The 26,641-nt window shown below is 43.6% G+C and overlaps 1 long non-coding RNA gene across 1 annotated transcript; it reads left to right on the top strand.

Annotated features, from left to right (window-relative positions):
- The first annotated feature begins 12,351 nt into the window (after positions 1–12,351).
- Positions 12,352–15,788, top strand: LOC120386307. Its single transcript, XR_005589643.1, has 3 exons — positions 12,352–12,435; positions 12,812–12,895; positions 15,012–15,788. It is a non-coding gene; the product is annotated as an uncharacterized LOC120386307 (long non-coding RNA).
- The last annotated feature ends 10,853 nt before the right edge of the window (positions 15,789–26,641 follow it).

The following is a 26,641-nucleotide window of genomic DNA, read 5'->3' on the forward strand; positions in this document are numbered from 1 at the left end:
CAGCTCAGAGCTGGAGCAGTGCTGGGGAGTGGGCAGATCCCTGAGACGTGACTCCCGAGATCCTACCCAGCCCACCCACATCCATTGGCCCCGTGGCCAGCAGCCTTGCAGAGCACACACCTCTCTCTCTCCCTGCTTTCCTATCACCAGTTATGTTACTACAGGAATGAAATTGAGACATCCCGTAAAACAGGTAGTTCCACATTGTTCTTCAAACCTCAGATCATTGAAATGCAGCTTTGCATTTGAGATACTACATGACTGTAGTACACTTTGCACTGCCTGCATCTACACTGACATCAGGAGAGGAGAAGAGGACAAGACAGTCCCTAGCATATATGATTTTAAAGAAAGGTGAGACACACCCACCCACTATCAATACAACAAGAAGGGAGAACAGTAGCTGGTGCCAAGAGAGAAGATGCAATGAAACCCTTTTGTACCCACAACTGATGTCTGAAAAGCATCAGTCACTCTGCAGATCAAAGAAAGAGCAGCCAGTTTCAGACAGATAGGATCCTTATGACCTATATAGGAGAAGTGCACTTCCCTATAGCAGTTTCCCAACATAGTTTTCTTATGGATTTATTTATTAAGCAAAAATTAAGATTAGGAGTCTGATTTAAATTATGTACATTTTCAGTGTTAGTTAACTGTGGAACTATTGCAGCTACTTTTCTTTTACTCCTGCCTTCATAAAAAGCTACAGAGTTATAACAGATAATTACAAAGACTAAAGTACATGCTTTAATATAATTAGGACCGGGCAACCCAAGATGAAAACTACACTGTGGAAGAGTCCTACAACCAGGTATTTGAGGCCAATCCCTTTATCAATGGAATCCTAACCAAAATATGAGGAAGGAGAAGAATCACCCTCAAACTTTTCACAATAGCTCAAGGTCAGACACCAAGAAGACCAGCACCATTCATATTCTGGTTTTGGATAAAATACTTGATCTTGCCTACATCATAGAAACCTTCCTCTCTCCGAGTCTACACCCCACTACACCCTTTAGCAATAAAGTAACCATTAAACAAGTTCTGAATCAGTCGTCTTTCTTCCCAATTTAGTTTTAACAATAAAGCTGCAACATAAGTAGCTATGGGAGATGACAGTGCAACTACTAGGTACTGGTGGGGGAAAAGTGTGCTAGTAATGTCCTGGATATACTGTCAGGGCCGGCTTTAGGCCAATTGAACCAATTCCCCTGAATCGGGCCCTGCCCCTAAGAGGGTCCCGCGCCCAAGCCCCGGTTTGGTGTATTGGCAAGAGTCGGTGCACTGTACCGGGGTGGCCCGGCTTCTCCAGGGGACAATTTAAACGGCATGGGGGCCCTTTAAATTGCCACCACAGCCACACGCTGGAGCCCTGGGGTAGGGCTGTGGGGATCTGTGGGCTACTTAAAAAGTCCGTGGCTCCCGTTGCTTCTATCATCCCAGCCCTTTAAATAGCCACTGGAGCCCCGCCGCTTCCCCAGGGCTCCGGCAGCTGTGTACATGGCCAGGGCTGTGGAAGCAGGGGAGCCCCTGGTGGGGGAGGGAGGAGGGAGCACTTACCATACCGGGTGGTATGTACCCCCTGTACCCGCACCCCCTGCCCTATCTCCAGCCAACCCCTGCCGCACCCCCCTATGGCCCTGCTTGAAGCCAGCCAGCCCACCCCACCCCACACACCCCTGTCTCCAGCCATTGCTGCACCCATTGCCCTGCCTGCAGCCAACCCCATGTCCACTGGTGCCCTTCAATTCCCTGGGCAGTAACTCTGCATACCTGCTTCAATGATGGGAGAAGAGAGCAGCTGGTACCCACACATGTGCACACCCTAGGGTGACCAGACAGCAAGTGTGAAAAATCGGGATGGGGTGGAGGTTAATAGGATCCTATATAAGAAAAAGACCCCAAAATTGGGACTGTCTCTATAAAATCGGGACATGTGGTCACCCTAGCACACTCCCAGGGAATGGCGGGGACCCACACATGTGAAACGGAGCTCATTTCTAGTTCAGTCCCATCTTTTTAAAAAATAACTGTAGGTAGGGTTAATATACAGCCACATTTTCCCAGACATGTCAGACTTTTTGGTTCTTAAATTGCTGTCCGGGAGGAATTTTTAAATATGGACATATGGTAACCCTATTGGTACCAAAAATACATACTCTGGCACATCCCTTAAATCAGAACTTTTTATAGGGAACCGGTTGGTAAGAAAGGAAAGGCTCTTTTTTTAACCTTTTTTTTTTCTTTTTTTAAAAGTCATCCCTGCTGGGGCCCTGCCGAAAATGTTTGAATTGGGTGGGCCCCAAACTTCCTAAAGCCGGCCCTAACTAGTCTGTTAAGTGTTATAGCTTTTAATATGCTAATGCAAACACTGTAATAGAGCATTAATGTCCCAATGTACTGTAGCTTGTTTTAACTTACCGTAATACTAGAAGTGGTGCATGTGAACATTGCTGTAACAAGGGCAAGGTGAGTGAGGCACTTGCCTCAGGCACGGAAAGTGAGGGGCTCAGAAAGTCTCTCCTTCAGCGGCAATTCGGCAGCAAGTCCTTCCCTCTGAGAGGGACTGGGGGACCCGTTGCCGAATTGCCGCTGGTCGTCATCAATGGAGAGGGGCGGCACATACGGCTCTTTTGCAGAAATTCGTTGGTGGATCCTTCCTTCCAATAGGGAAGAGCCGGACATGCTGCCTCTGTTCCTTGCCTTGTGTGCAAAAATCCCTAGTTACGGCTCTGCATGTGAAGCTCTCTTAAAAGCTGACACTACAGTAGTGATATTCCCAAGCCAGCATGCATAGGGCTGGGAGTGAGGAAGGGGAGTGCATTGAGGTACAAGTAACATCTCTCACACCAAACAGGAACTTTTCCAAAGTTCATTATTATACCTTGTCTTACAAACACCAAAAACTATTACATATGCACAAAGGTCAATAATCACCCCCTCCCCATATATACAGAGTTGTGCTTCTGCATATAGTATCTATCTCAGATTAATATTGAGCTACCAGCTGTTTAGGAATCAGTAAAGAGTCAGCTGACAAGCCACATGTTGAATACTATTGCAAACAGTATGGGTGACCCATGAGGCATTCTGAAGCAAGAGATTACTGTAAAACTTTAAATAAGACGCAGAAAGAATAAACTTTTCTTAGGTTTTGTTTCTGTCAGATTTATTGTATTATGTATAGTAGGTGTTTAATATAAAAACCAGGTAGTATGGTTTACAATGTTATAACAAGAGATTATGCTATTACCATTATCCAGTCAACTTGCACACTACTATTTTGAATTAGTGATAATTCACAGAGAGAGAAAGAAGAAATCTGAATTTAGATAATTATTAACCAGATTCCTGGTTATTCACCAGCCACTTTGCTTCAGTCCATGGCATAAAGCATCATAAACCCAGGACAGTATTGACAAGACAATATTCACCTCGAATTTGCATCTGCTACATTCCTTCCCCCGCCTCATTCCCAGTCACAATATTCAGGATATAGCCTAATGAGAAAGTGGCATGACTGAAGCATGTAGCTGGCAACTGAAAACTAGTACAGAGTACAATAGCCTTGAGAACATTGCTTAATTCTGAGCACTGTGTCTGCAGTGAGATGCAGGGTGGGCCTGGTGCCACGGCACCGTTGGCACCATTGTAAAGTCGGTACTGACTCTAATCCCCCTCCCACAGGAAAACTCCCTTGGACCTTTTCTGGATGCCACTAAAAATATAAAAATCTGCTTCCCCGGGTGCTAATTTACTGCTACAAGAGACTTGATGCAGTGAAATAATTTCCCTATATTCCATCAAACTCTGCATCACATCTCTTGAGTATTTAAAAGAGTATCTCATAACTATTTGTCTACGTAATGTATCAGAACAGTTCACAAATTTTAGGATTGCCTTTTGCTGCATTACTCTTGCCTGTGAATCCAGCTCTTACAGTCCCATGTTCACATGTCATTGCTTGTGTGTAGAAGCTGATTCACAAATATTCAGTAAGTGTATTATATGGTCTCACCCTACATCGTTCCCAAGGGCAAAAATCTTCTGCAACAATGAAGGCTTGGGCTGATGACCAGTGGCTGCAGAATTTTTGGATGCATCTTTGTGCAAAACTTGCCAAAATGAAAGCTGCACTGACAGTGGAGAAGAAAAAACAATTGCACTATGGGGATCTGCAACAACAGATTACTTTCTGTCAGTCAGTGGTCTCTCTCCTAAACTAAGGTGAATGGATTTCTTTAATGTAAGTAGTCACAACATATGGTTAAATATTTTATGATCAATATCCTGTTAAGAACTCAGCAGTCACAGATAATACCTGTCTTCTTTGGAAACCAGGGCACATTATCCAGTCTTTTCCCCCACCCCAGCACAACCAAAACCGATCTGAGTTTTGCTAACCCCAACTTGTCTGCAGTGTCACCCAGAAGTAGAGCACAAATACAAAATACAGACAGTATAGCGCCAATACTTATAACTTCAACTACAAAATGATACATACATATAGACAGCATAATCATAACCACCAACCCATAACCTGGTCTTAGCCACCTTATATGACCCCCTTTACCTAAGATTTGGTGCCACTACAGGACCTTGGTTGCAAACCATGTTCTATATGGTCCCAGTTTATATCAATAACGTCACACACACACAAACGAGTGAAAGAGCGCGCCTCACTCATCCAATAGGTCAATTTGGCACATTAGCCGGGAGGAAGCAGATCGTGAGCGTTTTCAACCACAAACCCCATCCCTCCAGATTTGCAACCATCCCTGGACCAGTGATAGGGGCACAACCATCCCCGGACCAGTGACAGGTGCATAGGCAGCCAAGTCATTGGAAATAATCAAGGAGGAAGCCAGTGGAAAAAATGAAAGGGGCCACTCTGGTTATCACCTTGGGGTCAGGGGCATGCTCTGTACCCCCAAACCTTACCTCAATTTGGCACATTAGCCAGGAGGAAGCAAATTGTGAGCATTTTTGACCACAAACCCCATCCCTCCAGATTTGCAACCATCCCTGGACCAGTGACAGGTGCGCAACCATCCCCGGACCAGTGACAGGTGCATAGGGAGCCAAGTCATTGGAAACAATCAAGGAGGAAGTCAGCAGAAAAAATGAAAGGGCCCATTCTGGTTATCACCTTGGGGTCAGGGGCGTTCTCCATACCCCCAAACCTTACCTCCCTTTTCACGTATTCACACACAAAGCAGTGAAAGAGCATGCCTCAATCATCCAATAGGTCAATTTAGCACATTAGCCAGGAGGAAGCAGATCATGAGCGTTTTCAACTGCAAACCCCATCCCTCCAGATTTGCAACCATCCCTGGACCAGTGACAGGTGCACAACCATCCCTGGACCAGTGACAGGTGCACAACCATCCCTGGACCAGTGACAGGTACATAGGCAGCCAAGTCATTAGAAATAATCAAGGAGGAAGCCAGTGGAAAAAATGAATGGGACCACTATGGTTATCACCTTGGGGTCAGGGGCATGATCATGAGCGTTTTCAACCACAAACCCCATCCCTCCAGATTTGCAACCATGTACCCACAAACCTTACCTCCCTATTCACGTATTCACACACAAAAAAGTGAAAGAGCATGTCTCAAGCATCCAAAAGATCAGGGTTCGGCAACCTTTCAGAAGAGCTGTGCCAAGTCTTCATTTTGTCTCTCTCATTTAATGTTTCGCATGCCAGTAATACATTTTAATATTTTTAGAAGGTCTCTTTTTATGGCTATAATATATAACTAAACTATTGTCGTATATAAAGTAAATAAGGTTTTTAAAATGCTTAAGAAGCTTCATTTAAAATTAAATTAAAATGCAGAACCCCCCAGAACCCTGCAATAGGTCAATTTGGCACATTAGCCAGGAGGAAGCAGAATGTGAGTGTTTTTGACCTCAAACCCTGTCTCTCCTGAAAAGGAGCCTATATAAGAAAAAGACCCAAAAATCGGGACTGTCCCTATAAAATCAGGACATCTGGTCACCCTACCTGTAAATGGTGCTCAGACTCACTGCTCTTCTTTTTGGCAATGTTAATTTCTTTCCAGCAATTAGTTTCCTTCAATTTCTTATGGAAAGAATTTTAGCTTCCTGTATCAAATGGCTCATTCTACAGATTACTATAAGCGATTATACAACATCAACAGACAATAGCTGGGGGAAAACAAACAAACAAATGTCCCCATTAGAAAATTTTATTAACAAGTTAGGTAATAAAGGACAGCTTGTGGGAAGTATATGCAAATGAAGCAGACTGTGAAGAACTTCAGAAAGAGTGCACAAAACTAAGTGATTGGGCAACAAAATGCCAAATGAAATTTAATGTGGATAAATGTAAAGTAATGCACATTGGAAAAAAATAACCCCAACTGTACATACAATATGGTGGGGGCTAATTTAGCTACAACTAATCAGGAAAGAGATCTTGGAGTCATCGTGGATAGTTCTCTGAAGATGTCCACGCAGTGTGCAGAGGCAGTCAAAAAAGCAAACAGGCTGTTAGGAATCGTTAAAAAAGGGCTAGAGAATAAAACAGAGAATATCTTATTGCCCTTATATAAATCCAGGGTACTCCCACATCTTAAATACTGGGTACAGATGTGGTCTCCTTATCTCAAAAAAGATATACTGGCATTAGAAAAGCTTCAGAGAAGGGCAACTAAAATGATTAGGGGTTTGGAATGGGTCCCATATGAGGAGAGATTAAAGAGGCTAGGACTTTTCAGCTTGGAAAAGAGGAGACTAAGGCAGGGTATGATAGAGGTATGTAAAATCATGAGTTGTGTAGAGAAAGTAAATAAGGAAAAGTTATTTACTTGTTCCCATAATATAAGAACTAGGAGCCACCAAATTAAATTAATGGGCAGCAGGTTTAAAACAAATAAAAGGAAGTTCTTCACACAGCACACAGTCAATCTGTGGAACTATTAGCATAGCTGTATTGACTTCAATCAAATCATGCAGATCTACACTATTTCTTAAACCCAATTTCCCCGGTTTGTACTGGAGGGAACAAGTTCTCTAGTCACTTACTCCATATGAAACTATACCGCTTCACTTTAGAACCTGTATTCTCCAGCTTTTGTAGAAAGTTTGCTCTATTCACTGTAATTGTACAAAGTTACTACCCATTTCATATTTTTAATTTACATTCAACAACCCAAGTCCATTACTGGAGCTTAACTGCACAGAATTAAACAAAAATATTATGGAATTACTATCAGTAACCCTAAGCCTTGTCCATTCAGCTTGGTGTCAGCCATTTCCTGAGCCAAATGAGGCCTATCATTAGTCAGTTATGATGTTCCAGTCTGGTTTGCCTAAAATTCATAATGATTCTTTTATGGTCAATTTTTTTCACGGAAGTAGCATTTAGCGGAACTGATGCCCTTATGTTTTGCATCATTGTCCATGTTCTTTGTCTTACAAACAAAATTTAACATTTCCCCCCAAAAGCCTCTCAAACATGTAATGCATCCAACTGGAATCCCCTTTCTCATGAATATCAGAGATAGACTGGTACTCACAGGATTCATAATGAATCATTTCTCCTTTCTTCATGATAGGTGGCTTTAATCCCTACTAGGCTGCTGCACAAAAAAGATTCTAATGTTGCCACAAATTCCACAGGTTCACAAAGTCTCCTTGGACTTTTCAAGTTCAAGTCCAGTTGGTCATCATCACCACCACTTTGTTATCTGGATCGCCATACTGGTTGTCTGGATACGCCACACATCAGACACACAAGTCACCACAGATCCTCTGCTAGTTCAAGCGGAGTTTCCTTTTCTTCCTCCTGTTAACCCTTAACTGAGCTCTGGCCAGCTTAGATTGATGTCAGGCTGCAAACCTTATATCAAGGACTTGTACCTACTCAGAATGCCTCAGTATGTGTCCTAAGGCTAAATTTTGCAGCGTTGTCAGAGCTGGTTGCTTAGCTGTAGTTTTAGTTTAGCTGCTAAAACACCCTCCTTGCTTATTCCTCAACCATTCATTTGGCATATGATGTTAAACAGGGCTAAATAAGCCTCCCAATATGTTTTTCTTCAAAAATGTAGACTTTGTATAGTTGAGCATCAATCAACTGCTATTTATCTCCTCTAGGCTTCTCTGTGGGGCAGTAGGCAATAGAAAAAGTCTTTGTCTTACTCCAAACTTCTTTCTTTTCTAATTCCTTATCTGAGCTATTAACTTTCACAGTGGTCTTCAGAACCTCTGAAATTCTTGCTCAGGTATTTTCACAAGCCTTTAAGTGAGCGTTTATGCTGCAGCTGAAAGCGTGTCTACAAGCATGCATAGACAGACATGCCCTAGATCTGCTCGAGATAGCTTGCTAAGAATAGTAGTGTTGATTTCATGACACAGACTAGCCACCCAAGTACCAGCCCGCTGTACCCCATAGTCAGGTGGCTAGCTCTTAACACCACCCACGCCACATCATCCTCACTGCTATTGTTAGACCTAGTGTGTGTCTATCTGCCAGAGTTGGGAGGCACGCACCCAGCTGCAGTGTAAATATTCCCCATGTCAATTATTCCAAAGAAGATAAATTGCATGGAATTCAGTGTACTATGCAGATTTTTCAAATAGCCGAAAAGCTTAAGTCTTAACTGCCCTGTGTGGATATCAAGGAGTTTCACTGACTTTGCATCTTACTGATTATTGCACCATATTGCTAACTGATTTTTGCCTTACCACACCTGTTATTGTTCAAATCAATGTAATGCACAGATTCACTGACTTTTAAACTGTACAGCTAATAAGGCCATGTGCATGCCCCATGAAGCCTATTTTTCAAATAGTAAAGTGCTAATGTTGTTGAAATAGACTGTACGTGTGCAAAGTACAATTTTCAAATCTTCATAACTGTGATAAATTCAAACCAAATGTCATGACCATTTTGAAAGGCACTTCTCCCAAAAGACAATTTTCCTGCCAGCTTTTAGCTTCCTATTCCTGCCTACTTCAGTGCCAGACCTGATTTTTCTTAAAAATAAAACCACAGTCATTTTAATAATGGGAGAAATGTTATTTTCCCCTCTCATTCTTAAAAATGGCGGAACTGTTTTTGCTCAAAATTTCAAGGGAAAAAAAATCATCCCCAAGAAGAGGCCAATTTTGGTAAATTTCAGGCCCAAAAGTAACAGTTTTGTAAAGTTCTGAGCAGTTGAAAACAGAGCAATAGAATGTAAATGCTTAGACACCTTTATCCACATCTGCTAGCTAGAACTCCAGTTTCAGATAGATTAAATGGATTAGGCCAGGGGTAGGCAACCTATGGCATGTGTGCCAAAGGCGGCACGTGAGCTGATTTTCAGTGGCACTCTCACTGCCCGGGTCCTGGCCACCGGTCTGCATTTTAAATTAATTTTAAATGAAGCTTCTTAAACATTTTAATTTTTTTATTTACTTTACATACAACAATAGTTTAGGTTTCAGAGTAGCAGCCGTGTTAGTCTGTATCCGCAAAAAGAACAGGAGTACTTGTGGCACCTTAGAGACTAACAAATTTATTTCAGCATAAACTTTCATGGGCTACAACTCACTTCTTCGGATGCATAGAATGGAACACACAGGAGAGCTTTATATATACAGAGAACATGAAAAGGTGGAAGTATGCATACCAACAGGAAGAGTCTAATCAATTGAGATGAGCTATCATTAGCAGGAGAAAAAAAAAACTTTTCAAGTGATAATTGAGATGACCCATAGAAGGTGTGAGGAGAACTTAACATAGGGAAATAGATTCAATTGGTGTAATGACCCAACCATTCCCAGTCTCTGTTTAAACCTAAGTTAATTGTATCTAATTTGCATATTAATTTGAGTTCAGCAGTCTCTCTTTGGAGTCTGTTTTTGAAGTTTTTTGTTGCAAAATTGCCACCTTCAAGTCTGTCACTGCCACCACCACCCTGCAGCACAGAGACTGGGTCAGGCCGGGCTCTGCAGCTGCGCTGCCCCAGAAGCTCGCAGCCCAGATGCCCAGAGCTTTGCGCTGGCGGCAGAGCGAGTGAGTTGAGGCTGCGGGGAAGGGGCTGGGGTTAGCCTCCCAGGCCAGGAGCTTGGGGGCCGGGCAAGATAGTCCCACAGGCCATAGTTTGCCCACCCCTGAGTTAGCATATAAAGTGTAGACACTTTACTTTGACAGAATGGGCAAGAAAAATATTGGCCCAGCCAAAGCATAGAAGCAATTTGATGTAACCTCTCTTCAAGAAGGCCATTTTAACGCTTGACTTTTACATACTATCTTCAGGGGCTTTATGTAAACTCCCCATCAGTAATGATTAACCTGGGAAAAGTGTAGGATAGAAAAAGCAGATGTAGATCATTCAAATAGACTGTTGCCAAGTCTGTTGGCATCTATAGGAAACCAAGAAAGTCAGCAACTCCAGTGCCGGCGCCGACTATGATCATAAAAAAAATCCCATTTTTAGACTCTGTGGTGGTTTCTTTTCATAATTTTTAGTGTCTTTTTTCTTCATGTTCATCCCTGTGTATTTATTCAAGGCACCCATTTTTGTTTTGGGGAGGATGTTTTCTCCATTCTACTAGACACTGTTATGTTTATTGTCCTGCCACCATCGTGAAAACTGTTTCACAAAGCTAGAGGCTTTATAAAATGTCAAAAACTGTTGGGCTGTCCAGTCCATAAATACCTTTTAGAAAATAACAGATCTTCCAACTAGGTCTAAATAATTATCTTCTATATTTCCCCTACTCCTACTGTTCATCTAACAATTATGGCACCACAACAAAATTCATGGCATATTTCCCACATCATTTCTCTTTCTTATCCTCTTTTGGTCTGTGTCAAGCTTGCCTGTACTTTTCCTTTTATGGGCAGCTTCATCTCCATGTTAGACCAAAACTGTGCTAGATAACCAGTAAGGGCCATCAACTAAACCCTCTTAATCCTAATTTCCCTTGAGGGGCTTTCCCACCTTGGGGACCTTTTTGGGTAAAAGACAAGCTCTTCTTGACTTATATTCGTCTGACCTTCGGACAACATGGCAACCCTTCAGCATAACTCCTTTCACAAAAGAACAATTTCTTATCTAGTGGGGTGATTGTTTTCAATTACTTAACTGTGTATTCATGCTGGTGATGATCAAATGCACAGATAAATGCAGCATGTATGCAACTGACATTTGCAAAATAATACAATGCGAAACTGTCTTCTATGTTGACATTTTATGACTTTAAAAAAAAACCCTAAATATGCAAGTCAGAATGCATCAATTCTCCGCATGTATAAATCTGTGTGGTATAAATCTGCTCCTTGAACATCTGTCAGATACTTCTTTGTATAATGTATGAGAACATGTAAGTGCACTGATATGACACACAGGATCACAACACAGACTGACATACAAGCAGAAGGACATAAATAGACAAGACATAGGTGCTATAGTTGTTATCTCACACTGAGTAATACCTCTCTCTTCTAACACTGAGTTCAATGGGACTTGCTTGTGGGGTATTGTATAGTCAACATAAGGGTGGCAGAATCTGGCCCAACATGAGAACAATAGGCCAGATCCTCATCTCATGGAATGCATCATGGCACCATTGGCTGGCCCAATATCATTAAAAGAAAACAGATCACCCAGAGTAGAAGCCAGTTACAGTGATTGGTGTAAGAGGGTCAGAGCCAAAGCCTGATAATAAAATTCATATCTATCTATCTCTATATATCAATATATAGAGATAGATAGATAGATAGATAGATAGATATGGAGAGAAAGAGGGAGATCATCTCTCAGAGCTCATCCAGAGCTCTGTGATAATAAGAGAGAGCCCCTGAGGAAGCCAGCCCTGATTACAGAATGGGCCCCACCTGAGAGAAATTAGGTGATTTCAGGTTAACTACTGAGTGGGCCCAGCTGAGGAAGGGCTGGAGGAAACAGAATGCAGGGAGTCAAAAGGTGCCTGCAGGGTGTTGAGTGAGCACCCAGGGGACAGACTGGGAGACCTAGAAGGGACCTAGAAAGAGGTGAGGAAGGAAATGGCACAAGGAAAATTGTAATATGGGTAGAGGATTTGATTTAGCTGTGCAGTAGAGAGCCCTGGGCTGGAACCTGAAAGTGAGGTTGGGACTGGATTCCCCTACCAGCCCCAAGGAAGCGGTGTACAAAGGTAGCTGAGCCCAGAGAGGGGGCTGCAGTCTGAATGTGACCTCGCTGAAGAAGGAGCTGTGGAGAGGCTGGAAGCTTTTTACTTCTGTTAAAATAGTTTTGAATTTTAGTGTGGATCGCTGACACTGGAAGGAACAGGCTAAAGACTGTGTCCTGGCTGGAGGACACCTGGCTGGAGGACACCTGGCTGTGGTGGTTTCTGCAAGAAACCACCACAGCTCCAGAGTGACTGTTGACAAGGACACTGTGATGCTATGCCTGGCCATGAGGAAGTGCATAGTGGTGAGTAAACCCTGTTACAATGCTTTTTCTTACATTCCTTTAACTGCAGCATGTCTAAAACAACTACACTTTTGTAGTTTTCCTTGTCCACTCTCTCTTTTCCTACACCTCCTGGCAAGCAATGTATCCCAGCCCAGGTGTACAACCAGCTGATGATAGCACCTTTGGCGAACAGTAAATGACTTAATGTTCTTGGCCACTTTTATGTTGTGTGACTACATGTGCTGCTAGCCCCCTATCTGCAGAAGGGATTCTTTCAGCAGCAAATTAACATGAAGTGATTTACTTTGTCCACATTGGATACAAAGTTAAGGAGGTGGGGAGCCTCACTCCAGGTTGCACTTGCTTTTGAAATTTTTATTTCCTTATTCCATAGGTCCTTTGGAAGAAATTTGATACAAAATGAAATCAAAGATTGCCTACCTGGAACTTCTTTTTTTGGATGGGATAAGTACTGCTGGTAAGGCATATAAATAGTTGTGCTGCTAAGATTTGAATTTACTTAGCTCCTGGCCTTGCCCAAATTTGATTGTGTTTTTTATTTATTTTGTTTGTTTGTTTGTTCTTATTTTAGATTGTGTTGCCTTGGAACAATAAATAAACTCCAAAATAGAAAAGGCCCAGTCTGTGCATTAAGGGCAGGCTTGCTCTCTCCTTTATTTTCACTGAGCAGTACTTTCATTCCACAAGTCACCCCCTGACTTCAGTGGGAAACTTTTACTAATAAGACACTAGAAGTGTGTGCTGTAGCAGCAGTGATCCCTTGTTGCCACATAATCAAGAGCTCAGTTCCCATTTGGGTGCTTTAGTGAAGTGGACAGACTTTCAAAAGTGCTCCACACCTGCCAGCTCCCACCATTCTAGCCTCCTGAAAATCTGATGCTAAATGTTTCAGTACTCTTTAAAGTCAGAAGGAATGTGGGATCTTTTATGGTAGAGTAGTTCTGAGACATTGTAGCTCAGGATAATAGAACACACTTGATTCTGCAATTCAGCTAATTCAAATGATTGTGGTCCCTTGCTGAACTACATTTCCCAGGATTATTTCAACCTAAGATCAGAACTCTTCCTCTTCCCAGGTATGGATTGCAAGCCCTGGAAAGTCTTGATAGAGCATCTTAAACAGCATAGTGTAGAGCCCATACAAGCAGGTATGCATGGATGTCTAAATGCCTCAGTTTCATTAGCCCCGATTTAGCTTCTCCCTCCAAAAACGGTGTAACTTAAATTTTCCTGTAATTATATGTTTTATTAAATACTCCAGCGGGGGGCCGGCCCGGCGATGGCCGCGGAGCCGGCCAGCGGGGGGACATTTTGTAAGTGTAGGGGAAAAAATAAAAAAGCATTCATTCAGAAATGTTTCCTCTGCTGAAGCTAGTGAATCTTTGAACAAAAATATTATAGAAAATTCAGTTGACCCACAAAGAGCATATATTAAATTTGGAGACTAAATTCAATTGTTAAATATAAAAAAGGCTTTAAATGCAAAATTTGAATGCAACCTCAACTCTGGAGTTACTGCTAATGCGTCTATAATAACTATAGCACTCCTGTCATAAACTTCAAAGGGCCCTGGTCCCACAGGGTAGTGTTACAAGGAAGGGGCCAGGTATTGGCTCATGACATGTAGATCAAGTTATTATATTGAAGGTTTTATTGTATTCATTTATACTTTTTCAGTCTAGTGCAAAGGCACTCTCTTCCCTAGCAGCTCTATTCCTGCAGCAGTTGTTTGCTTGAGTATTCAAACCCCAATGAGAAACATGGCAAAGATTACATAATGTACCAATATATTGAAGTCCATCCAAGTGCTTTGCTAGGGAACTCAATAGCAAGTTCAGAGCAGATATGAACAACGAAGTGGCACATTTGACAAGTAACTCATGTTCTGTGCACAGATACATGTGAAAGGGAAATTACTTAACTGGTCTGATGTTTTTTCCCCTTCAAACTAACTTCACTGACAATGTTTCCACATACACATTGTGCCATTAATCTTCATCCTGTAGCTTCAGCAGAGAACCCTTTTTTCTTTCCCCTAAGGATTCCAGGCTCCACCCCTGTAAGCAGGGGCGGCTCTAGGAATTTGGCCGCCCCAAGCACGCCGGTCCCGCAGCTCCGGGGGACCTCTTGCAGATGTGCCTGCAGAGGGTCCGCTGGTCCCATGGCTCTGGTGGAGCAGAGGTCCACCGGAGCCGCAGCAGCAGCGGACCCTCTGCAGTCATGCCTATGGGAGGTCCACCAGAGCCGCGGCAGCAGCAGACCCTCCGCAGCCACGTCTGCGGGAGGTCCACCGGAGCCGTGGGATGAGCGGACCCTCCGCAGTCATGCCTGCGGCAGGTCCACCTGTCCCGCGGCTCCGGTGGACCTCCCGCAGGCATGATTGCGGAAGGTCCGCAGGAGATGCCTCCCGCCCTGCCAGCAAGATGCCGCCCCAAGCGCGCGCTTGGCGCGCTGGGGTCTGGAGCCGGCCCTGCCTGTAAGGGGGCACAGGTTGCAGAGAAATTCACAGAAACAGGAAATTGAGCTTCCTCAATCAGTTTTGAAACACTAAAAACCTGTTTCCTCTTCTACAGAAACAAAACTGGCAGAGCACTCTCTGTGCAGGTTCACTCTGAGCTGCACCTCAGGAGGAGGAGAAGGCGGCTGCAGGATCCTCACACAAGGAATACATGCGAGACATCTCGTGGCTCTTTACTAAACAACACAAGATGAAGGAGATAATCTTCTTATTGCTTCTATCACACTTGCAGAGTGGCAGCCCGGGATCTGCTACCACTAGCAAGCCCTGGCCCACGACTAGGGATGGTGAAACCCAACCAAGCCACGCAGACTTGACTTCACCTCCTACTGCAACGCACAGCCTCAGAAACCTAGTGGCAACCCCCGTATCCACCCCTTCTGAGATCCAAACAGCTGCAGCAAGTACATCATGGGAACATGCTGTGAAAATCACCCCTGCATTCACAGAAGAGGCTCAGGGATTGAAAACCCTGCCAGAGACCCAGGAGAAGAAAACCTCCACCCCACAACACAGTCCAGTGGAAACAGCAATCGTGATGGTGCTAATGCTAAGCAAGGAGCCCTGTCCAACAGCACGGGGAGCTTTCCACAGAGCACTCCTAGAAAGATGCCTCCCCAACTAGGGGCTGTTAAAAGCCAGCAAAGAACAGGGAACAGATCTCCCAGGCTGTCGTACTACAGCGCCACCAGCACTAAGAAGGATGCTGACTTCAAAAAATCCAGTTTTGAAACTAGCCGGGGAAAGTAAGGAAAACTACATATTTTATTCTCTTATCTTATGAACTGCTTATAAAGGCCATGGGCCATATCCTGGTCCTACTGAAATCCAAGGCAAAGTTCTCATTGATTTCAATAGGACTTGGTTTTGAGGGGGGAGGGAGCGGGGGGAAGTCAGGGCCAACATCTGTAGTCCTTACTCAGTGTATCCAAGTCCATGCACCCACACCTGCAAACTCATGATTGCCAAATTCCCATGGCCCCGTACCATCATCAAAATTCCCATTGTAGTGGCTAAGTAAAGACTGCAGTGTTTAGCCTGTCATGCTTATTATTTTAAAGCCAATGTGCAGGTCCTCACTCTCATGTATAACTAGAATGGAAGATGGAATAACTTAATAATCTGTGGTCAATATTCTTCAGGGTTTTAAGGAGCTGGCCACAACCCACATTTTATTGTAGATTGTCTATGCCTCCTGTTTTAGGCACTCCCTGAGCAGTGTGGTGTCTAAATTCTCCCTCTTGAAAATATTCATTTTTGTGGGTTCAAGAGATGGCACACCCACTTGCTTGGCCTTTTAAAAAATGTTTGGCTTTGTGTTCCTGCACTGCCCCTGTTGAAGGGTATGCAGTGGTGGTGAAGCTGCGCTGGTCCCAGGATATCAGAGACAAAGTGAGTGAGGTCATATCTTCTATTGGACCAACTGCTGTTGGGGAGAGAGACAAACAGAAATGGGTCCAATAAAAGATATTACCTCGCCCACCTGGTCTGTTTGTTAAAGGAATCACGAACTATTAAAATACAGGCCAAACCAAGTGGCACTGCAGCAAGTTAACATTCCTGGCTGGCTACTTGTTAGACCAACTGTCTTTAGTGACTAATCTCACCACGGGGTGGAGTAGCTTGAGTGACTCACATACCTTGTCTGTAAAATTCCTTACACTTTAAATGGGGACAATAATCCTTACTGCCCTCAACGAGGGGTTGAGGCTTCCCTAATCATTGATAAGAGTTTGGATATTTGGCGGAATGGTGCAACGTATTGCTATTTTTCAGTAATATCTATTACTATGTGGCTATACAGTAGAGATTTCCTCTTCTACGGTGCTCATTTACATCTTAATACTAAAAATGTAGACTTGCTTTTTCTCTAATTTAAGCAAAAGGTAACTGACAAACTCCTAGAAATATCTCCATGCATGGTATGCAGGGACCTGATCTAAAGCCTTTGGGCAACGAAAAGATTCCCATTGACCTTGCTGGGCTTTGGAGCAGGCTCTGTGTGCAAGTGATAACAGACACAAATGACCTAAGTCCATTTGGTCTAACCTAGGAAGAGATTACAGTGAGGAGAGCCCTTCCATAGAAGCAGTATTCCGTTGAAATTCTCGAAGATGAATATAGTGTGCCATAACAAACTCCTTGTCACAGTGGTCTGGGTAAACTGAAGTCAAACTGGATCACTTTATTGGTGAGAGATCATGCAACTATCACCAAGTTCATATTTGTTTGAATGAATCAATAGGTGAAAGCTTTCACACTTGATAAAACTGAAGTCCTTAGGCTTTCCCACATTGATTCAGCTTCCAACTGGTGTAACTACTGACTAGGAAATGGAATTTCTCAGCCTTTCTAAACCCCTCAAAAACAGCCATAGCCAACTCTGGCAGACCTCCCTTTGCAGTATTCAACAAATTACAATTAATGTTCACAAGATCACCATCGAGTAGGTGCGTATTGTCCCTATTTTCTAGATGGAGGATGGGTGGAGAGAAATGCCAAATTCAGCCCTGGAGTAAGTGAGCTCACTGGAGTCAGACCCATGAGAGCTGGGTTCAATTGCTGACTCTGCAACAGACTATGTGATCTTGGGCAAATTATTTACTAAATATCTCTCTGCCTTGGTTTTGCATTTGTAAAAATGGGGATAATAATGCTTCGTTTGTCTGTCCTTTGATTATAAACTCTTTGGGACAGGAATTATGTTTTACTATTTGTTCGTGTAGCGCCTAACACAATAGGACTCTGATCTTGGTTAGAGGGCTTCCAGACACTACTACAATAAAACTAATTCAGGAAATTTTGTTTTCTCTCTGTCCATTCTACGCCTGTTCTGTGGAGAATCAATACATCTGTCTAGACGGTCCATGCAGGCATGGACAGTCCTTGGATGTATAGTAAATGTACCGACATGTACACACTGTAAGACTACTGTACACAGTAAGCTTTTTTAAATGACCTCTAACTTCTCCCCTCCTACATAATTTAATCAGATTTCAGTTCCTGCACGTAAACTCTACCAAATAAGAACTTCAGTTCTATAATACAACACTGATTAGATGTCTCCTCAATCTACTTCCTCTGTGGGGGAAAAACTAGGTATTAAGGGCCCAATCCTGCAAGGCATTAAGCACTATCTACTCCACTGAAGTCAACAGGAATAGAAGGAACTTGCACATCACAACATTGGACTCTTACTGCCCAGGGTTAACCTTACTGTGCTGTGTGTGTAGTATTTCCCATGCATACTATAGTGAATGTAGTGGGATAGATGAATAGCACAATGCAGTTAAGGTGCTAGAAGTATCAAATTCCCCTCTGATAGCTGAATCTTGAGCCCACCACCATCGTATCTGAGCATCTCACAATTCTTAATGTATTGATCCTCTTGGGAGAGGGGGAAACTGAGCAGGGGCGGCTCTATGTATTTTGCTGCCCTAAGCATGGCAGGCAGGCGGCTTTTGGCGGCGTGCCTGCGGGAGGTCCGCCAGTAACGCGGATTTGGCGGCATGCCTGCGGGAAGTCCGCTGGTCCCGCGCCTTCGGCGTACCCGCCGCTGAATTGCCACTGAAGCCGTGGGACTAGCGGACCTCCTGCAAAAACACCACCGAAGGCAGCCTGACTGCTGCCCTCACGGCGACGGGCAGGCCGCCCCCGGCAGCTTGCCGCCCCAGGCACACGCTTGCTGAACTGGTGCCTGGAGCTGCCCCTGGAACTGAGGCACACAGAGGCTGTGTGCCTTGCCCAAGAGTACACAGGAAACCTGTGGCAGATCTGGTAATTGAACCCATATCTCACACATCAGCCCAAGTTAGTACTTTAACCATGGGATCACCACCCCTCTGAGTGAATTGTAATGTAATTTATTGATCTGTTAATCTGTATGTCTCTTTTTTTAATATGAAAAGAACAAAACCCCAGTAATCACAAGAGTATCTATAGACAAGACATGCTGTCAAACAACAAATACTTAAAAGAAAGGGATGTCTTTCTGCGGAGCTGTCTGTGAACCAAAAATGTTACCTTCTTCTTATAACTGGAATAGCTCTTCAGGTCCTTACCCTACTTATAATGTATCCACATACTGCTCCTGTAAGTGACAAACCAGCATGTACATTTGAATTGCCAGAGCTCTGTGCAGACATTCAACAAGGAAATACAGCTGGAGAAAGCATGAATGTAATCTTACTGGGGAGGTTTTATCACCACTGATCAAAACAAATCCAACTAAATGAGCCATCAGATTGTCAAAAAGGGGGTTTCTTCTTTTGGTTAACCACACTGCAGTTCACACATCAGACCACATGGTAGGGCTAGATACAATGATTAGAACAGCTGTCTGTTCTGAGATATGGGAACTTTCCAGGAATTTCTCAGTCATTGGTGTAACAACCATGCTTCTGGGGGTTTTCTGCTATTTGAAATTATGTAAAATCATGGATGGGGTGGGTTACCGTCTTACTAGTAAAGATTCTGTCCTGGTAGCTCAGGAATTAAGAATTATATGCTCAAATTTCACTTGGCCACCAGAACTGAAATAAACTGTGCAAACACATTAATTAGGGCTGGCTGAAAAACAAAAATTAATTAAGAATAAAATGTTGAAGTTTCAGGATTTGTTTTTTGGTCTGCATCAGAATGAAATGGAGACCGTTTGAAACTTTTGTCCTGTCCAAAAAAAGTATGAGCAAGAGAGACCCCAGACTAGCCAATAGCCCAGCGGCTAGAGCACTCATCTGGGATATGGGAGACTCAGATTCCAGTCCCTGCTCTGAACCAGGGTATCCCATCTCCCAGGTGAGTGCGCTAACCACGGCGCTATTCTAGTGAGTCTGTCTCTGATTTTAACTGGAAATTCCATCCTGGCTCTGTAAAACCTTCCTGACAAAAGTTTAGTCAAAACAGATTCGTTTCTATGTAAAGCTTTGGTTTTGACATATCATCATTTCTGATGCAAAATTCCTGACCAGCTCTAATGTCAATAGCATCAAGGGCTCTGTTGCAGCTTACGTCTTTTTGTATGTTTCACCTCTGCCCTTTTGATCATCCTCCTTGTCTAAAGCGCTCTGATGCTTCCTATGCAGCCATGTAAAGAAAGTAAGATTGGTCTTCATTGCACCTTCATTAATAAATGCCCTTCTGGTGAATGTTCTGAGGCTTATCCTGACTCCCTAATACCCATTTGCCAACTTATAGTATATGAGATGTCATGAATAATGTTCTACTCCCTTCAGTCTGTTAAAAATACAGACTGTATATCCCAATGATATGCCACAAGACATCAGTACACTTTGACATTGGGTTTATCATGGTATAATACACATCTGAGAAGCTTCCTATCAGGAGGCGAATGTCCTGACTTTCTCAGAGCAACTACGCACCTGCAACTTATCTGTGATTGTACCCACAATGTGCTATGCAATCCTAGGCAAGAAGTCATGGCTCTTACTCCAAGAAGCCTGTGATCTTTGGGTGAGGGTGCACAGCACTTCTAAAATCAGGCCCATGAATGCTGCCAGCACAGTGATTGTAGAATAACTTGCAGTGCCCTAATTAATAGTTGTTTGACTATTTGAAAGAATGAATGGAAGCTGAGTGTTTTCTGCTGCAAGGAGTTTAATGCTCTTTCTCCAAACCAGGATAATAAATGCACACTACATAGACTTAGTGACACTTTTCCATCATCAGCGCCCATATGTGACTTGAGTCCATGGGAGCCATGTGCAAAAGCTGGTGCTTAGAGGTCAGATGGCTTACTAGGCTGAAGCAAATGTCAATGGAATTCATGGGTGTACAATGTATATTACTCTAGAGCCCTGCAGATGTTTGTATGATGAATAGATATAGGCTATTGAAATTAGTCAGAAGAGACACATAGGGCCTGATTTTCATTCCTACTAAGGCCCCTTTATGCCACCCTGGAAGTGTAATGGGCATATATGGGCCTTCATATAAATGAGTCTCTTGAGTCCACAGTCTTTCATAGTCCATTCCCTCCCCTTTGTCCCTCTCCCTCACATACCCTAATGAACTCCGAGGTGAACGTATTGGGCTATGTTGCTATTAGCTGCTAGCCCTTTTGTTCCTCTGCTCAGGGTATTAAAATGTGTCCATTATATATTACTCAAGCTAAGGAGGAAGGTAGGGTTTGTATACTGAATATATCCTGCCTCTAGACCTCTTATGCTATTCAAATGTGTTGAATGGGATAAGCCACTCTGTGAAAATAGAGGTCATGTGGCTCAGAGATAAATAGTTTAGGTGCCTATCAATTCTCCATTAGAAACTCAGGTCCCAAGCAAACAAGTTCACTTTTTGCTCATGGCATTATTTCTGCGCACAGGAAGGTCTGATATTACAGTTGCTATGTTTGTTGCATGTGCCCTAATCACCCCTGGTTTCAATAGCTTATTAAAGCTCATGTTAAAATTGTAAAATACATAGGTTAAGGAAAGAGTGTCTGTACATCTGGATATAGTGCTTAAATTATCCAAAAGTACAAAGTTTGAATTTAAAAATTGTAAAATACGTATAATACATAATCTGCAATAACACAAATTTAGGTTAATAAATGTAATGATACAGTTTAGATATTAGCATCCAAATATTTGGGTACGTCACTCATAAAAGTTTATAGTAAGAGCTGGTCATGGAAAGCAAATATAGTAATGAGTTTAGATTGTCTCTCAGTAATTGGGCATTTAGGATATGTTGTCCCTCAGTAGATACCATCCATCACAGAAATATTCCATGGGTCATCTTAATTATCACTTCAAAAGTCATATTCTATGGGTCATCTTAATTATCACTTCAAAAGTTTTTTTTCTCCTGCTGATGATAGCTCATCTCAATTGATTAGACTCTTCCTGTTGGTATGCATACTTCCACCTTTTCATGTTCTCTGTATGTATAAATATCTCCTGTCTTTGTGTTCCATTCTATGCATCCGAAGAAGTGAGCTGTAACTCACGAAAGCTCATGCTGAAATAAATGTGTTAGTCTCTAAGGTGCCACAAGTACTCCTGTTCTTTTTGAGAAATATTCCAGTTACATTCAAGACTTCACTTCTCAACATCACTCCAGCTCATCTCTCCTGGTATTGCCAATGTCCGGTGATGTATTCTAAATAGATGTCCCTCAACCTGATGGCATCCGATACCATGAGTTGCCACATCAGCCAAGCATATAGCTGACCGATTCCACATTCATGCAACGCTAGCTAATTACTGGGGTTCCATTCACCCAGGGCTCCAACTATCAGTGTGTGTGTGTTTGAACCTCATAATCCCTAGCACTCAAGGTGTCACCAGAAGGGCATGTTTCTCCACCTTTCGAAATCAGGCGTCGCGGAAGGCCAGGATCCTGCTTTCAAAGGAAATTGTGATGTCCACCATGACTATCTTCTTCTGTTCCTCTTTGGTGGTGACCGTGTCTGGTAACGGTTGGCTGTCTGTTCCAGGGATGGCAGAGTTCACAGCCACCTTCCCCACAGGTGGCGGGATGGCACTGGCTAGGCAATCTTGGATGGCATTGTGGCGCAGCTGCCAGGCTCTGGAATGGGGCTTGCAGCTACACAAGACGTGGGGTAGCTTCTCATTGTTCCATCTTTTATTTAGCAGTGACACTCTGAGTTAGTTTCCCAAACCAGAAGAAGAGCTCTTGAAAGCTTGTCTCTCTCTCCAACAGAAGCTAGTCCAATAAAAGATATTACCTCACCCACCTTGTCTCTCTATAAAGAAGCATGATTTTCCCAAGTTGTTTCAGTTCCTTACAGTGTGCAAAGTGTAGTTCTTCTTACAGTGAACATTGGCTTAGAAGGAAGCTTTCTGGGTATGTGGGGAAGGAAGGCAAAATTTATAACTTTTTTGGGGCACAGGGGAATAACACACCTGTCTCCCACTGTACCATGGGTGTAGAGGGCCTCAGGTGCATAAGGACAGGTGTAGTAGTTTCACTCTGTGGTCAGTGTGCTATTTGGGGAGCTAGTGCAGGAGGAGTAGAATTCCTGCACTGAGTGTCAATGGATGGGGAACATTTTTGCCCAAATATGCAGGAGAGGATTTTGGGGGGATCAGCAACTATACTCAGATACCATAGTGGTGAGCACCAGGGCTGGCTTTAGGCACTGCGGGGCCTGATTTGAATACCCGTCGGTGGTCTGGATCTTCGGCGGCACTTCGGTGGCGGGGGGGTCCTTCACTCGCTCTGGACCCCCGACCACCAAAATGCCGTTGAAGACCCAGAGCGAGTGAAGGACCCCCCGCCGCCGAAGTGCCCCCAAAGACTCGGACCGCCGCCGGGTATATGAAAAAAATTAAAAATTAAAAAGGCGCCTAAGGCATGGGGCCCTCTTAGGTGCGGGCACGCGGCCCTCTTAGGCACGGGTCCCGATTCCGGGGAATGGGGGGAATTGGCCTAAAGCCGGCCCTGGTGAACACGATAAAAACACCTAGGTCTCCTTTCCCTTTCCACCTGGGGTGGGGAGGTGTGGTGGGGAGGAGAGAAGTGCAGTGGCCCTAAGGCTATATTAACAGGTGCTCAGCTGCTGCGTGCCCTGGGGGCAGAGAACTGATTCCCATAGACCCCCTGCAGATTGTCCCAGGACAAAGCTCAGCTACATGGCCCATGCACTGTGTATATGATTTGGCCTTTTAGCACCAGCACTGACACTCTGCCTGTTAATAATCTATAGCTAGCTTTAATTCAGCATTTGGATGATGATTAAGAAAGTTTGGATTCAAAGCCATATCCAGGCTGGATTCAACCGCACCAATATCTTGTGGGGCTTCAGCCCAACATGGCTGAATTCTCACACAGCGGCTGATCAGGGAACATTCTTCCCCCCTTGCACGGACATCTCACAAGCACCTAAAATCGAACCAAAAGACAGGCCCCTTCTGGTATTTTAGGATCTGAAATGGAGTAGGGGGAGATGGATCAGGCGTTCCCACCAGGAAGTGGGAACACTTCAGGGATCTCAAGAAACAAATGGGGGCAAATATGGCTGAAGCAAACTCATTTAAAAATGTGAACTAATATGCCTAGAAAACATTGTGGATTCTTTCTTGAATCTCTGCCTGCTGTCCTTTCTGTATCTGTAGAGATCTAACATGAGCTGGTGTATGTGCACACTGCGCTGAAGATTCCGTTCACTCCTTTAGTTCAAAGAATAACAGCTTGCGTCTTTTATTATTGGTAGCACCACATGAACGGCTGGAATATATAGTCCACAACCGGCGGAAATGAATCACGGCACGTGGTGCCAGAATGTCCTAGACCACCCATCTCTTTTCATCCCTCCACTAGTTTACTTTTCTGCATCAAACATAAGCTACTTGCCCTTCACTACCTATCTCCTCCTCCCCTATGTATTATCTGTCATTCACTAAGGGGATACTCACGTCTGCTTCTGATCAGCCAACCTCATTTGTTACGTTTTCAAACAAGCACCTTCGTGCTTTTTCCCATGCTCCCCCTCATGCTTGGTACTCATAAATATCTGCAAAGCCACCTGATTATTCCCTTAAAATGCTGCCTTCTTTGGTGCCTACAAAAAACTTGATAACTGGGCAAGCAGCTGGTGTGCTGAAACCAAAGGCTATCAAGCTGACCAATGTTCTCATTGTTTCCTTGTACTTCCCCATCTGCCTGCCTGTATCCAGCTGTTGTCTTTTGTCTTACATTTAGATTATAAGCTCTTTGATTCCTAGTTGTTCTGTGTTTATCCAGCAGCTAGTACTGTGAGGTCTTGGCCCATGACGGGGGCTGGTAGGTGCTACTGCCATACAAATAATAAATGTCAGTGCCAAGTTCAATCAGCTAGAGAAATACGTTAAAGTATACAGGAGTTTTCATCAGTATGCACCTGCATGGCCTCACCAGTTCAAATGGAGAGCGCCTCACATCACAACTTGGTATCCAGCTCCTTATGGGTTTGTCAGTGATACCATGAGTGTACACAGAGCAAGAAGTTCAAGACCCTTTGTATTGTCTCATCACTCCCATATCCCAAGCATTTGCTTGCCTTAAACCTGATGGATTTTTGTCTATATCCTTCTCTTGTCCCCCACTCCTCAACTCCCATTAGTGCTAATCCTTTTTACTTGTATCTGACATACACAAGTCCCCTTTATCAAAGGACTTTCACACCTGAGGCCTCAAGTCACATTCTTGCAGTAAAACAACCCCTTAGAAGTAAATCCTTTTAAATCCTAAGGCCAAACACCATAACAAACATATCTACTCAAGGGATCAGTTTTCTAAACATGCTTTGAACCTACATCCCAGCAAACATTTGGCTTTCAGTGTGATAGGGTTTTAGTTTTTTTGTAAAAAAGTTCCCCTTCATGTGCTATCTAAATCAGTACCTCTGGTGGATTTTGCCACTGAAGTGTAGAGTAGCAGGGTGATGCTCAACTGGGGCACAAGGGCAACACTTCAGGACAAAAAGATGTATTGAGATAAAATCTTCTAAGTGTCAGTTACAGAGAGAACATATCACTTTTGGGGATGCATGGGGGAGTTAAATCATGTTTTCAAATCAAACTGTCTCTGAGAATCTATTATATACTAGGCTGTCGGGCTGTGACTGAATGAAGGAGCTTCCAAAAAAGTGAGAGATTTGTAACGTTTTCCTGAAACATCCTGCAAAATCCATCGTCATAAACTTCTTCTAAAATTTACCCAAGGCACAGAAGGGTTTCCCTCATCTAGTGAGTGATCTTATATGGTAATATCCAAATCCTACAGGTCACTTTCAAACTGGGCTCTGCAAAATATGTTCTGTGCCCCCGCAACCAGGTAGCTTCATGCCCAGAGCACGTCCTTGGCATGAAAATGATGAATTGCACATGCGGATGAATATTTAAATATGCAAGTACCTGCCTGGATGCACAATATGCATATGCAAGTGGTAGATAGCACTTGTATATTTTGTGATTGCTGCTATTTGGGAAATTTAGCCCCAGGTGAGCTCAATGTTGGAATATATATAATGGCACATTCACTTCAATTCAATCAGGTTCTATTGGCATAACAAACTAGATGAGTGTTCCCGAAGTGTAAAAAGGAGATAGACCCTCTCAGGTAGGTACAGTCCTAGGACAAAGCTACACATTGTGTCTGGGTTGGATCCTTGTGTTCTATTTGTCAGCAGTGTCCGTTCCTGATCCAGTGGCAGGCTGTTGTGTGGTGTGATGCCATCACTGCCCTCATCGCTTTCCATCCTCCCAGGGTTAGGCACAGTTCTGCTAGGTCATGGGAGTCACTGTTTTATTTCCCCCCTACAGGGAGGGTAATCTTGATGTCCTTAAATAAGTTAGTGGTTAGCAGCTCTCTTCACTCTGCCTAGCTGTGTGTTTGTGTGGGAGAGAGTTTCTTACAAACCACCCTCTCAGTGCCAGCCCTAAAAACTTTATTGCCCTAGAAGAACATCATACATGCCCCCACACTCCTCCTGCTGGGGTGTGTCTCCTACTGCTTTTTTGCTTCTTCCTTTCCAGGTGCAACTTGCTTCTCTCATTGTGAGAAAGGAATTAATAAGGCAGGTACAGTTTTTCTTTTCTCCTCACCTTCAAAATCCCTTTAATTCTCCTCTCCTCAGTTGGGAGGAGAAGGCTGGCTGTAGTCAGTGGGGGCAGAAGGTGAGGGGCCCAGTAGTGGCCTAAGACTCTCCCAGCTGCCACC

The sequence above is a fragment of the Mauremys reevesii genome, linkage group 18 (genome assembly GCF_016161935.1).
Source record: "Mauremys reevesii isolate NIE-2019 linkage group 18, ASM1616193v1, whole genome shotgun sequence".
NCBI lineage: Eukaryota > Metazoa > Chordata > Testudines > Geoemydidae > Mauremys > Mauremys reevesii.